Source organism: Platichthys flesus, chromosome 2 (assembly GCF_949316205.1).
Source record: "Platichthys flesus chromosome 2, fPlaFle2.1, whole genome shotgun sequence".
NCBI lineage: Eukaryota > Metazoa > Chordata > Actinopteri > Pleuronectiformes > Pleuronectidae > Platichthys > Platichthys flesus.
Window position 1 is genome coordinate 4,594,331 of NC_084946.1, and position 14,357 is coordinate 4,608,687.

At 40.0% G+C, this 14,357-nt stretch overlaps 1 protein-coding gene across 1 annotated transcript in view; it reads right to left on the bottom strand.

Moving 5' to 3' along the window:
* The window catches only part of cdk18 (cyclin dependent kinase 18), a 38,609-nt gene extending 28,677 nt beyond the window's left edge, over positions 1-9,932 (bottom strand). Inside the window, exon 1 of the mRNA XM_062411236.1 lies at positions 9,806-9,932. The gene's annotated coding sequence lies outside the window, so the exon portion shown is untranslated. The remainder of the gene's footprint in view (positions 1-9,805) is intronic.
* Between the last annotated feature and the right edge of the window lie 4,425 nt (positions 9,933-14,357).

Consider the following 14,357-nt stretch of genomic DNA (forward strand, 5'->3'; position numbering starts at 1 on the left):
GAGACATGTCAGATATGGTCTGACTTTAACTATGCAAGCAAACCCACATCAGAGGGGCTGCATCAGTGAGTTCAAGTTTCAGAACAGAGCAGGAGTGCATCAACATTAGAAATAAATTCAACACAAATAATGTTTGGAAAAGAGGAGAAGAAGAGAGAGAGAGACAAGGAACAGCATCAGGTTTCAGCTCTGGCTAGTTGTTCTGAAGAAGTATTCCCATCATATACATGGGAATAATTATACTAATCTAAAAGGATATTTCACGATTGCAAAGTGTATCGTGTGACTTCACTAAGTATACACAGTAGTGAGTCAGGAGGCCAGGGACTATTCAGCTAATCAGCTTTACAGTGACTGCCACCAACCGGACTTTTTTTATCTATTTCAATCTGCACATCAGATTCACTGTCAAACAATAATAGCATCGCCTTCATAGGATTGATATTTAACTTTTTTCTCCTGAGTAATAAAGAAAATTGCTGTATATTTCCAGTCTTCCTTCAGAGTTTGTGTTTCAAGTGAAGAATGACCCTTCAAAGTAACAGTGAGATCTGTGCAATGCTATGATTGGATGAAGTAGCCTCTGCTAGCCAATCAGATGTGAATTCATCCAACCTTCATATTCTACAAACAGAAAAAAAGAAATGCTACTTTTCTTTTTTTTTCTATTTCTAGCCAACCATATACTAATAGATCGTTAGAAAAAATAACTTCAAAATACACTTCGATTTTTTTTTTATGGAAAATGTAACTGATAAACATTACATGGACCTGTGTTATCTGTGTTTGTATGTTTGATTGGTCATATGCTCAAAAACTGACCTTGGGCCTGGGGCTACATCACTATCTGCTCCAGTAGTTCATATGGACTGAAAAACAGCAAAGCTTGTACACACAGACAACACACACACACACATACACACGTGGTCTCCTAAAGAGATGAATGGTGGTGACAGTGCTGCTTCACAGAAACCACAGTGGCTTAAACAGAATTGGTGTTTAACAGCTGCTGTGTATATTCTGTAATGCAGCTGATCTAATTTTAGCTACCATTATCCAGCCAAGTTCTTAAAACAACACACACTGTATAAGGGAGACACAACAGTGTAGTGGGAAATCCAATGCAAAAATGAAAACCTCATGTATCTTTACCAAACAGTCTAGGATCTGGACATTTTTCTGAAATTATACCACCTTTATTACAGATGTGAAATAAAAATGTCTCTGTTTTCAGATATAAAGTTTCACAACTTTAAGGCAGTATTTACAGGATTAGATGAACATGAAATGTTTATATAATTACTGTTAACTATTAACTGTTATTAACTGTTAGTTTGGCCACATGAAGTATTCTGTCTGGCCACCTGATAAATGTCCTGTGGTCAATTTCTTTTAAGCTCAATTTTGGTCTCCTCCTTCACCTCAGAGAAATATCAGGATTTTATAGCTGCTTTAAGCTCACTTCACATACTAGCAGCTGCGTCAGTTGTTTTGCTGGGCAGGTTATGTAGTTATAACACTTCTGTCTGTCCCTGCAAGCAACCCTTCCACTTAATACATAATTGATTTTCATCAGTCATTGGTTTAGAAAAATATTGATTTCTTAAACTCTAAAGAAAAGCACTTATCTTTATCAGTCTTCTGAAAGCAGTCAATTGTAAATTCTACTGAATTTTATTAGAGGACTATTCATACAATCTGAGGTACCAAGAAACCAGAGAATTAGCTGAGTCTGATCATATCTGTGTTGATTCCACATCCAGCTCACAGTCAGATTGTATCCACATGAACTTTGAACAGAGCCTGCAGAGAGACTCCCTAACAGTTGTGTTGCCTTAACACTGTCTCACTTGATGAGAAGTTGGAATAGACAAACTGCAATTTACTAAAAAAAGTATGAGACTTGGCTTAAGCCCTCATTGTTTTAGGAGATAGAATCAACCCAAAGGTGGTCCTACAGGCTTAATCAATTCTGCCACACATCTCTCTTCGCAGATGAAACATTGAGAGAACATTAGGTCTAGAGCAACCTTGAGCCTGTGACTCAGTAGGAGAAATCTAGCGGTCTTGTTGCTTGACATCTTCATGACATGTTACACAAGGCGAGTGGTTACAAATATATTGTCAAATTCTCATGGCCTCTTTATCACTGGGCTAAAGCTGTGATAAAATGACCTTTTGTTTCCTCCCATCCCATCTTTTCTTGAACTCGGGTCTCACTAGACAACAATCACTCCCTTATTTGCTCTGTTATATGGTTGATATATCACTCCTGCCATCTCTCTGACTGACTTACTTGTCTTTTCTTTATTTTGTTTATCCCACATTGTCCTTGGGGTCTCATCCAACTCACATCTTCATAGATGTTTTCTCTCATAAAGAAGACGTCACTAGAAGCAATACTGAAAGTAGCATTGACAGCAACAATAAACCCCTCTGTCTTCCCTTCTGTTGCCGTCTACATGTCACCCTCTGCCCCTGTATGAACAGAGGGCCTAGTGTATCCAGGGGCCGTGAGTGAAGAACAACACCACTGGGGTCAACATCAGATTGGCCTGTTGAATCACAGGTTATCACCTTGTGCAACAGGCCACTCATTTCAATAGGGCTGTTTTGTTTGGGCATTTATAGCATTTAAATTTCTAAAAACACTGAAATTAGTGTTTAGTGACACTAAGGAGCCCATTCAAAAAACTGCCGGCCCACAAACATAATACATTTTTTAACATTTAGGAATTTATTTTAAAGTTTAACTTCTATTTAAAAAAAATTGTCATGGCCTTGATTTATGAGTGTAAATCAGATATAAAAAGGATGCAAATTTGCTTATAATGCTATGAAGATAATTGTATTGCTCTGGACAATTATCACAATGTTGTTTGATAACTGCAGGAACAAGGCTTTTGTTTAATTAAAGACAGTGTCAATCAATTTTTATTAGCTTTTCTGAGTTTGTCAAACATCAGAGCAATGAAAAAAAAAAAATTTAAGAAATCACCAATTATATAAATAATTACAACAACCAACGCAACTGTCCCCTTTCAACATGAGGGACCTCCGGATATCTGATCTATCTCTGAGGCTGAGCCCAGCCAACCATTGAGAGTCCTAATTTCAACCTCTTGTATCTACGACCTTGTTTTTTCACTAACCAAAGCTTGTGACGATATGTGAGGGGTTGCAATGTGGACTCACCCGTGATTCAGAAGATTGGCCTTGTGGCTCAACTACTTCTTTTACACAAAATGGCCCAAGAGTCCATTACAATGTCCACATACCTCCTGACACTGCACCAACCACCTGTGCACATGTGACATGCATGAACTAAATGATGATGTCTGAGGGTCACCATGGAGCTGATATTAAAATGTGTTAATGTGAGGCCTGACTATGTCTCTGCTGACTATTTTTGAAATTAATTCTAGGAACAAGGAAAAGAAGGATTGGAGTGGAGGGAAAGGGTTCTTGTGTTAAGTGAGGGAAGAAAGAAACAGAGAAAAAAAGAGGAAGAGTCAGGAACAGACAATAGAAAGAGTTTTTTTTTTCTTCTGTGGAAGAGATAGCAATGACACACACATTTATCGTCCTCAGACAGGCTCAGTCTAATGGACGTCTGTTTGTTGTGACGGAAAACATGAAACTACTGGAGCAAGACCAAAAGAGACTACCTGCTGACAAGGAGCCAGCGATTTCGATACTGCAGTTTACAAAAACCTGCAAGAAGCCACATCTTAATGAGGTGTCATTTTCACTTCCCTCCCTGCAAACTCTGAATGCTATTAGTGTCAATGTTAGTAGACTTACCAGGTGGATGTATTGGTCTTAGCAGGCAGACCGTGTGTGCACTACTCTTGATGACAACACCACCTGCTAACGCACTGACACCTATTGCAGCAGCCATGTTGGTGCTTTAGTGTCCTCCATGCATTGTGTTAACCTCATGCTGTCTCTGTGCTGTGGAGGAGACACATGTGGAAGTTATTTATAGAATAGCATATGAATATGGCTGTGCACAATCCATCAGTCTTCAACAGTATTTTCAATTTTAAGAAAATCTGTGATCGAAATCACTAAAAGGCGACTAACATTCATTAACATCCACTGAGATCTGTCTTTTGTCTTCTAGTGAATGGGTAAAATCAGCATATACTTCTTCATCAAATGACAGGTCGTAATCAGCTCTGGCTTTGATCAGCAGCAATGAAAACACCAAACCCAGGTTAATGTGTTAATTTGGCAAGACAGCGAGGTGAGAGAGCGCCTGTCCTTGGTTTGTTTAAATATGGCCTATATTCATAAAGCGCTTTGTCTAGTTTTGAGGAACACTCAATTTGCTTTTAAAGAGCATTTTTCTTTGCCATTCACCCAATCGTCCACGGATTCCTACAGTGCATCTATGGGCAGCACTTTTTCCATGAGAACTGCAAACCAAGGGGCAATTTGGGGTTCAGTATCTTGCCCAAGGACACTGAGACATGCGGAATGGGGACGACTGGGATCGAACTGCTGAGCTCCTGGTTAGAGGACGACCCGCTCACGTTTTAAGCTACACCGTTTGTGAAGTCATACATGACACACCGGGGAAAAGAAAACGGATACGTTACTGGGATTGGGTTAGGAGTTGATCATCTTCTTTATGGTTAAATTAGCTGTGCCTAAAATACCTGCATAAACCTAATGTTTGGTGTGAATGTTTTCAAACACAAATAAAAACATTAACACATTAGGAAAAACATTAGGAACTCAATGTTCTTTTAAAAAAGAAAAGAGTCCAGTGAAGTATATTCAAGGCCTATGTATGCTTCTCCGTTTTGACAGACAAGAACGGACGCTCGGAGAGCTTTTCCTGCACCTCTTATTTTTCTAACGTTAATGTCTGCTAACGACATTTCTGTACCTCAAACTTCCTGTTTCATTCCCTATAGCCCAATAAACCCAAAAAAACAACTACGACTCTAGGATTAATGTGACAAGTGTGTTAAGACAATTGCACCCAGCGAGTCATAATGCTTATGTTTTGTTTCTTAGCGCAGCGATTCCCCGGTCCTGTTTCCAAACTACGTTGCTAATTTATCAGCTTGAATCTACAAGGAGGCAGCTAGCTTCCCCCCCAGCTTCCACACACACAGTCAGTAGGGACTCCCGATACTAACTACTACCAAGTGTTTGCTTTTAACCTGACGCTATATTAGAAACAGTGTCATGACAGCCTTGGAATTAAAGTCGTGACAGCGGGTTTTTGCTCTGTTACCACCACAGTTAGCATGGTGGCTAGCCCGCTAGCGGCGTTATGACAGGGTGTTATAACCGTATGTGACCGTACACACATGCCGTTAGTGCTCTAACCGGCCACCGTCAGCCAGACAACTCCGCTGGCTTAACACACGTAGTTGTGTTTTGGGTTTATTGTGCTATAGGGAATGAAACAGGAAGTTTGAGGTCCGGAAATGTCCTTAGCGGACGTTAGCGGACCAATCACAGCCAAGGGCTATCCCTAGGATCTCCGAAATGCCGACTGATGGTTAGAAAAATCAGAGGTGCACGAAAAGCTCTCCAAGGAACTCAGAGAGAGGCATTCCCTCACCGTGTATGTCCGTGTCCTTCAAAACGGAGAAGCATACATAGGCCTTAACTGGTTGACTCAGCAGATGTAAGTCTAGTTAACCTTTTCCTTCTCCACTAAACAAAGCAAACCATGACCATTAAATTGATTGCATGTGTTATTTTTAAGTTTAATGGCATAACAATACATTAGTGTTTGAGACCTTTATATCGGTCAGATCTCGTCACATCACAGTATGTGGGATTATTCTGATGAGTTTGGACTTCTCCCTCAGGTTTTGGCTCCTGGCCGCACTCCTGACAGGAAACGCTTAGACAGGATAATCTTAGAGATCTTACGTCACCCCACTCACAAACAGCAAACACATACAAGTCTCAAGGGGGTACACCCTGTGTCATTGTGCGAACCACCGTCTAATAACACATCATAGCTGCAGCACTGGACTACCAACTGGGGAGGATGAAGCCAGCAATTATTCAAAGCGCCTACACCACTGAGCGTGGCAGTTAAATGTGAGCATGCTGGCCACCCTCCTGCCCAGACAAACAAATGCTGGACTTCAGGGTGTCATCACACAGAGTGAGGAAAAATATTTTATTTCCATTAGATAATGTGACCCTGGCAGCAGCAGTGGCACAGGAAGGAGTGTGCTGCTGAAGCTCATCCACACCAAGACATGATTTGACCATTGTGACTATGTCATATAGTGAATGCATCAGTTGTGACTTCTTCTGCTATATTATGTCTCTATGAGTTGTGCATGGAGAAAGATTTTCCAATCTCTAAATGTAGTAAGTGAGATAAAGTTGAAGGCTCTGAAACCAAGTAAGTGGGCCTTTGATATTTGGCAATGTTGTTACATATTTAAATTATGCTCTCTGAAAGGACTACAAATATACCACCTAAAGCAAAAGCACCATGCTAAGACAATATAAGTACGAGCCAATTTTGGTTTATTCCAAGCATCGTCATGTTTATAACGTGGTGCATTTTCCTGCCATTGTTTCAGAGATCAATGCTATCCTTGATAAAGTGCAAAGAAGTGTTACAGTCTACTGTCAGGTTTAGTCAACTCTGTTTGACCGATGGCAAAGAACTTGCGAATGAACATTCAAATATTTTTCTGCTGTTAGTAAAGAGCTGAAGGCCACAACATCACAATGGAAACCCACCAACCCTTATACAAATGACAATTTTGTACGTTGTTTTCTCAGAATTGCAAGAGGAGGACGACTTCATCTAGAAATTCTGCCATAACCAAATAACAACATTGGCTCTATAATCTCTTTGACACTAAAGCAATGATAGAGCCTAAATACCTAATGGAAGTGATCTTAGTCCTGTTTAGGTAACAGGCTCCAGCACTTGAACACGTTATGGACATGACGGGTTATTTTTACCAAAGCTGCTTGGAAGTTGAAGCATTTAACGTCTCAATGGTTCATCTCAGTGGCAAGTTGATTGGCTGCTGAAACGCAAAACGCCTTCCATTTAATGTGTTTGACCAAATGGTTGAACGTGTTTGTTCATCTGTGAGTGGTGTTTAGCGCTGGTGACAGGGCTATTGTTGAATATGCTTGGCTCTATCTACACATTGCCATGGCTGAGTGGGCCCGGGGCTGTGTGATGAATCAGGGACTCGGTAATAAGCTGCTTATGTAAACATTATTATTGTGCCTCAGCTGCAGCATGCTAAGGCAAACATGTTGCTAGTATGGACACTGAATTACTGTTACATTTTCAGAGGTAAATAGGTATATGTTCATAATGGTGCTATTATCATGACAAGAAGGTGTTCAGAGACTCGGCTGACGGTGCAAGCGTTACTTGTTGTGACTGATTTGACAAAAAGATGCAAAGCTATCAAAGATGGACAGAATTTGCACGCAATAAACAATTAGTGACATTTTTGTATATTCGATCATCTTGTTTGGAATGAATCGTAGGTTGTTACCATAGACTGTATATATACATAATGTTACATAAAGGCATCGCATTATTTCATGCAGGACACAGAGTCGTGTGCTCAGCGTCATAAGCTGTTAGCTACTTCATCACCTCCAACTTTTAGCACCAAGGCCAACATGGTCTCTGTAATAGTTATACATCTTGAACAAAACGTATCTTGCCTGCAACACGCCCACCGTTTTTTTTTTTCTTAGTTTAATCTTAGCATGTTGCGTGGTTTATCCAGGGAACATCCAAAGAATGGAGCCATCTGCTTGTATCCATATACAAGACACAGAAACAAAGGAGCACCATTGTTTTTGTATTACACACTACAGCGATAACATTTGTAGTATAAATACATTTTCCCAATATAGCCTTGTTTGGATGTTGACTGAGGAAAATACAATATAGAGTACAAGACATGTTATGAGTCTGAGGTCAGTTTGCTAAGATAAGCAACTCTTTAATTTAGTTGTATCAAGTGGTGAGGTTGCATATAACAACTACAAGAATGTCCTTCACATTACCCTCACTTACGAGAGAGTAAAACAATTTTAAGCCACTGTAGAAACATGATGGACGCCATGGAAGAGATCACTCCAGATGTACGTATAAACATTTCATTCCAATATAAATGATCAATAAATTCCAATATGAAATAAAATGATTCTGCCCGACAGATGATCGTAAAGCCTTTACACACTGGACCTTTACCAAATAATTTGATACTCCATGGCTTTGGGCATGATAGCAGATTCCAAATTTAGACCATCAAGTAGTTAGCAAAGCATGCTAACATCGTCTGCAACACAAACAAACAACACTGTTCATTCAATCCATTCAATCCCATTCAATCTTCATTCTAGTGTTTTGATTTTGTAAAGGCAGGATTGCACCTTGCAAACTTTACAGAATATCACTTATAGAGAGCCCAATGCACACAGTGTCGGCATGTCGAGAAGTCACAGCCTGACACACCATGCTTAATTGTGGTGGATATATCATTATTAATTGCTTTTCGAAAGAGAAGTGTAACAATCTGTAAACCTGATCTTAAATCTAATGCTATAGTTGCATTGAAAACGATGGAATCACTTCAGTCATGTAACATGGAACATACAAATAAAATGGCTAATGAGCCAAAGTCTAGTGATGCTTCTGAAGACCCTTCAACAAAATTATAATAATGACATAGGTAGCTCATTTATTTAGACTGTGACGTGTTCATCAAAACCTTTCAACAAAAGTCCAAATTCACACTCACATGTATTTGTGCTACCACTACAGCAGCCTAATCTCTGCATTATTCATCAACACATGACAGTGATATGGAAAAGGGAACCAGGTTTGTGTACACACACACACACACACACACACACACACACACAGAAACACGCACGCACGCACAATCACACCAGACATCCAATTACACTGGCAGGCCCTTATAGGTAAACAGTGCTGTGTGTGTAACGTGGATGGACTTGTGTGTATTTGAATCCTGCATTACTACTATTCCAGTGTCAGTTTACATGTGAGTACTAATGCATGAGCCTGACCAGAGAGCAGAGAGGTGGGTGAGTGAGCGAGTGAGTGAGTGCGGGGGTTTCACATGTCCTCGTGTTCTTATCGAATTGGTGATCAGAAAACAGAAGCAGCAGTTCTGGACATTTTGAACTTTTCATATCATGTCGTCTCATCTTTCCTCACATCAGTACCTGTTGTACTCTCTGTACATTATGTAATGGCCGGCCTTGTCACAGTGGGGTAATACTATTACACGTCCTTTCTCAATTTCGTTCTGCAGTTTACAGCATATGATCATTTGAATCGTCACAGAAATGAATCCCCATTAGTTGAACCTCAGAAGGTAGTAACAGATAATGTGGCCAATTAGGAGACCCCAGTGGATCACAGGACGACTCTGAGAGATGGCCAGTGAGCTAATGAGGAATCCTGAGACAGAAATGATGAACAAATCTCTTGCACTGTACAGCTACACAGACTTCTGCCTCTCTCTTCCTCCCCTAACCCCTGACCCATGCTGTGAGGTTGATATGACTTAATGAAAAATGTGAGCCGACGTGGCTGCAGCAGAGATACTTACAGAGGAGCAGAGGTCAATCACACACACACACAGGAGGGCGTGATGAAGAGGAGATGCAGCCGGGGAGCAGACTCCTGCCCCTGTGCTACCTTGCCTTCCCAGGTGTCACTCACACACACATATTAATCCACAAGACGCATGCAGCTCTATCCCAGTGATGGACAGACTGATGTGGGAAATTGACCAACCTGTCCACAAGTCCTTTTGACAGCTCACGCTTCCAGGCTCCCTCCGTCCACCAAGACGAGCACCGCGAGCCACCTTACTGGCCAGCAAACTGGAAAGACTAGATAGAGAGTCAGAGGCACTGTGGAGACTGTTCAGGAGAGGAGAGAGAGTGCTGCTCTGAAGGATTTTATAATCAGCCTGCAGCTCCACCCCCACCAGTCTCCGACTTTGGCCCTCCCTCGTTGGTATGGCAACAGCCAATCACCACGCAGCATAACGCGAGCCCCCTCCTCTGCATCCTCCTCCACCTCCTCCTCCTCAGTCAGCCTCTGGTGTTGACAGTCACACATCAGCATGAGCTATGGAGGCATGTGTGTACATTTGTGTAGGTGAAAGAAATTAATTTCTGTATGAGTATGAGTATGAGTCTAAAATCATTTGTGTATGTGTGTGCATTTGTGCATCTTAAGCCAATGCGACTGCGTGTGCAGATGTCACCATGTGGTAAGCCTGCATGTGTGTTAAAGTGGGTTTGTGCTTTTTTTCTTGCATGTGTAAGGGGCATGTGCCTTGTTCAAGTGCCATTGCTTGTTGTGGCAATGTGTGTGTGTGTGTGTTTGTGTGTGTGTGTTTCCTTTAATTAGCTGTGCAGCATTTCTCCATCAGCTGTGTATTTATACCTGGTGCGATATGAGTGTTATTGTTAGTCATTCCTTCAACACTAATTAAGTACAACAATTTGACTGCTAATAAACAAATAGATGGGCTACTGATAATATGAAATACACAAGGAGTTGTGTGTCTTCAATAAAAGTATGCTGTAAATATGTTTCATAGCCTGTACTGTAAATTGCAATGATAACATATCTTAGTATAAACTATTAGGCCTGTCTTTGTAACTCTCGCCTCCACCAGGACAGTGTGAGTTCAACCTTACAGTTCTGAGACCAGACAACATGTGATCTCAACTGAAGGCAGGGTTTTTCACACTAAGTTGGAAAAACTATTTTTCTTCCAGTCGGAGTGTTGTGGCAGAAATGTGACAATAGAGAGGTAATATATAATCACGGTGAAGAAATAGAAAGGTGTGTTACATAAAGTGACATCATCAGTTTTATTCATATATATATATACATCAGGTGAACATCATCTGAAGGTTTAGTTTTATTCTGTCCAAATAAAGGACTTTCTAACTCTGCTGTTTTAATTAATGGTCCTGTTAAATGTTAGTGGTTGTTTTATTGATGCTCTATAGATCATTCGTAAGCCATTACTCAGCTAAGAGAAGAGAATAAAATTCTAAAGACTTAAGAGTTCATCTGACTTTTCCTCTAGTGGCACCATGTGGCTAGGATTTGTAGTTCAGGGAAAATAGCTCCACAGCTGTGTCGCACAAATTCATGGTCTCCAGAGGATGAATTGTAATAACTTTGATCCCTGACATTTCATGCATTCAAAAATATATTTGGTTTATGACCTGATATCTGCAAACTAATGACATTGGCATCTGCCTCGGCTGTATTAAAATGCTGAAGAGAACATTCAGCTCAGTCCCATAGATTTTGTATTTGGTATTATGAATATCACTCATCAACACCTGATCCTAGTAAACCATTTAGTATTTTAACAGCTCTAGAAACATCTTTGTTCTTCCGAATATGGCTGAACTGATTCAAATCAATCAATCAGTTCTTGTAGCGTAGTAATATTCAGTACAACAGGGTAAATATATATATACATATGTTTTTTTTTTTGTTTTTTGTGAAGTTGTTACAAAATTGTTGTTGTTGAAAATTATACTATTCACTCTCTTCTACACTTCTTCAACGAAACATTTTAATGAATACATCATCAACAATACCAATCACTATCAAGAACATACTGTAGACAATAATCAAGACAGACATCGATGAAGAGACCTGCCAACATTGTAACAGCTGCATTTCCAAACACAACACACATGAGTTCAGATGAGTTCAGTGTCTGCTCTGTTACCAGTAAAAGCTCAGACAAAGCTGTAATCACCCTACATCTGCTGAGCTTTCAAGAATCTCCACGATGAGCATTACTACATACAACCTTTAAAGACACCTACACACACTGACTACACAGACAGGCCGGGATAAAATAATAAATACAGCTGCACAAATAGCTAATCACTATACATCTGACCTAAGTTACCTGTTCCACTTTCAACGTTCAGTACAGAGCTGTAGCTCTCATTGCCCAACTTTAAATAGAATGCTCTGGGAATGTTATCACAAGTCACAACAGGAAAGTAAGCCGGAGCTAGAAAGAACCAGACTTTGGGACGGCTTCTGACTTTAAAGGACCTACCGTATGCCAATTTTACCACAGTTGATATGGTTCCTAGGAGTCTTAATGAAATGTCTGTAACATATTTTTTCCAGACTTTTTGGGACGGTAGACATGCCAGATACCCAAATTAACGTGAAGAAGCACTACAAAAGTGGAATTTTCACAATATGTCCCCTTTAACAGTTATCAACCAACTATGTTGCAAAGCAAACTCTACCTCTGTTTCTCCAATGGAGTGAGATCTGTAAAAATACTTTTGCATTTCCATTATAAACATTTGACAAAAGGATTGGTTTTCTGCTGACTCAAAAATGCAGAGTTAAGCTGTGCTCTATCTACGCATGTACAGATTATCCTCCAGCATTAATGTGCAGCAGAGAGCTGTATGATGAGGAAACCAATAACACTGGTAAAGAAAGGGTGTGTGAGACTTTTCAGGTATGTTATGTGATATAATTAGAAGGAAATGTTTAGGAAATACCAAAACCATAAAATGAAAATATCTAATATCACAAAATGCATATTTGTCTTTTCTGGTGATGATAATCTCACGAAACTTACAAATAGTTAAATAATAGCCCTGACCAGTTGTAAATAAGAAAACCTCACACTGAAGTCTTCCGTTATCACAGCTTTTATTCGGCTCTGCACCAACAATACAAGTGATGTTTTTCAGGTGGTCTTGGTTGACATTGATTGATATTACCATGAAAGCTGTGGCATTTTGCATTGGGTATGATTAATGCGAATGATTATGAATTTAGCTGTTGTTTTAGCTCATTTGCATGCATCTACAACTGCACACACAAAGACATACAGCGACGTTTTTTAATACAAAACAGTGAACAGGGCATTATCAAGCAGCCTAAAAACTGTCCTTTCAGTAAGCTACACACACACACAAACACACACACACAGAGGGATGTACTGTAGCATGCAGCATTACAGAAAAAATACCTGGGAGCTGCTGGCACCAAGGAACGGTTTTCATATTTGTGGAGTAAACATGGAGCTCTCTCTCTCCCTCTCTCAAGCTACCTCACAATAGCAGGGATGTGATAAACATCACATCACCTGTGTTTAAAGACAAATTAACTAATCTTGATATAAACTGCCATTCCCCGCAACTTCAGAGGCATTTTTGAGATTTAAGGATTGACTTTTAGATTGAGGTTAGGGTTGCAATGGGTGAGCAATGTTCTACCCTCTAAACTTCACATGGTGTATAAATCTTTCCAGGGGGGCTAGGATTTTTCTTAAAATCCGAAGTGATTGTAGAGTGATTGTTAGCTTGAAGCCTATCGGAGGATTCCTTCTTAAACTTTGGAAAGTATTGTTCTGTTTGAATGCAGGGGAACTGATTGACAACCTAACAGTTATCTTTACGTCCATAGTCTCTGTCTCATGTATAGATTTATTTTGAGCAGAGGATGAAGCCACTGTGTAAACTAAATGTGAAGCTAATGGGTCACAAACTAATGTACAACAGGGACTCTGTTCTAAAAAATATGTGCAAATGAAAACTACTCTGATATGATCAGTGTCAGACTGACTGATGAAATGAAGGGTCATGTGAGGCAGCGTCTTCAGCTCGGCAGGAGGAGAAAGGGTTGTTCGATTATCAGGGGAAATTACCACGATAACTGACAAGGATTAATGTGATCTCAGTTTGTGAAAACGAAAAACCTAGACTATCCTTCATTTTACGGTGCTGTAAAGTGCTTTGAATTGTCAACAAGTGGTTCCTCTGTCCCTCAGTCTCTCCTCATCCACAATACAGGCAGCAGCAAAGCTTATGGGTGATGGACAATTTAGCTATTTAAACATCTTGATGATTGTAGATTTTCCCCCCTTTGTCAAAATGATTCAGGCTTAGTCACGACACAATCATGCATTTTTTTAAGTGGAGAATTATTCCGGGCTAAAGATAAGATATCTGGGTCACAATCCTAGGCGCCAGGACAGATTACCTAGAACACAAGTCTAGTTTTCTCGACTGTGTATAAACAACAGTCGAGATCAAAAAAACAGGCATAACCTATTTTAGGCTTTAGCTAAACAACGACATTAGCAGAATGAATTCATTGATGTGTTTGGTCTTTTCATAGGATTCGAAGAATATAGATAATCACCAGCCATTTTATTTAAACTCTGTCTTCTGCTAACACGATAAAACACATACACAGAAGGATGACAAATATAATGAAAAAGCCTTTTCAATAATTAACAGCAAAGAACAGGGTTTTCCCACGT